The sequence below is a fragment of the Triticum dicoccoides genome, chromosome 2B, assembly GCF_002162155.2.
Source record: "Triticum dicoccoides isolate Atlit2015 ecotype Zavitan chromosome 2B, WEW_v2.0, whole genome shotgun sequence".
Classification (NCBI taxonomy): domain Eukaryota; kingdom Viridiplantae; phylum Streptophyta; class Magnoliopsida; order Poales; family Poaceae; genus Triticum; species Triticum dicoccoides.
In genome coordinates this window covers 82,537,568-82,538,358 of record NC_041383.1, presented here as the reverse complement: position 1 = coordinate 82,538,358, position 791 = coordinate 82,537,568, and positions in this window count along the sequence as shown.

Sequence of the window (791 nt, the reverse complement as noted above, 5' to 3'; positions counted from 1 at the left end):
GTTTGCACACCCTTCCTCTAATCTATTATTATATTATTATATCTAAATAGGAGCTCCCTACTACATGATTTTTCTTGACATGCAGCCTACCCACATCATCAATCAACATGCAACATCCACCTCAGCAAATCTGCCACGTCAACATTTTTTTAAGCAAACAAATCGCATGATTTTAATCTCTGTAGAACCAAAGAGGCGGTCCACACACAAAAAAGAAACCGAGGAGGCAGTAGTAGTCTCTTAATAAAAGCCACCCAGCGCTGCGGCTCTTTAATCTCCCCAATTAATCCCCCGTTGATTCCCTTAATAATATGTAACAAAGAAAAAAAAACTCCTGGTTGATTGATTTCTTTCACCCTCCCCCTCTTCTACGACATATCTTCTTAATCTCCTCACTATTCCCGTAGTCTTCACCGCAAGTATGAGCGCACCTGCTCGAGAGTATTAGTCAGACATCAGATTCTTCCCTCAGATATCTGCTACTAGAAGCGATCGGTAATCAGATTTTGCCTGCGGAAATCTACGTGTTGGAGGCGACGACTCGCTGTCGATAGGCTATCTCCGGCAGCGCCACGATCCATGTCTCCCTTGCCTGCTGCATCATGGACAAGCCCCATACTCATATATTTCCTTCGATGGGGGCCGAAGACCTCACCCATCGAGCTGGTACCTAATCCCTAATATCATATCTCAAATTTACCTCGACGTGCCATTATTTTTGCCTCATGTATCTTTGTTCCGCTCATACAAGTGAAACTATTTGGCAAAGTCTGGAGTTCCTGTCGTCTATT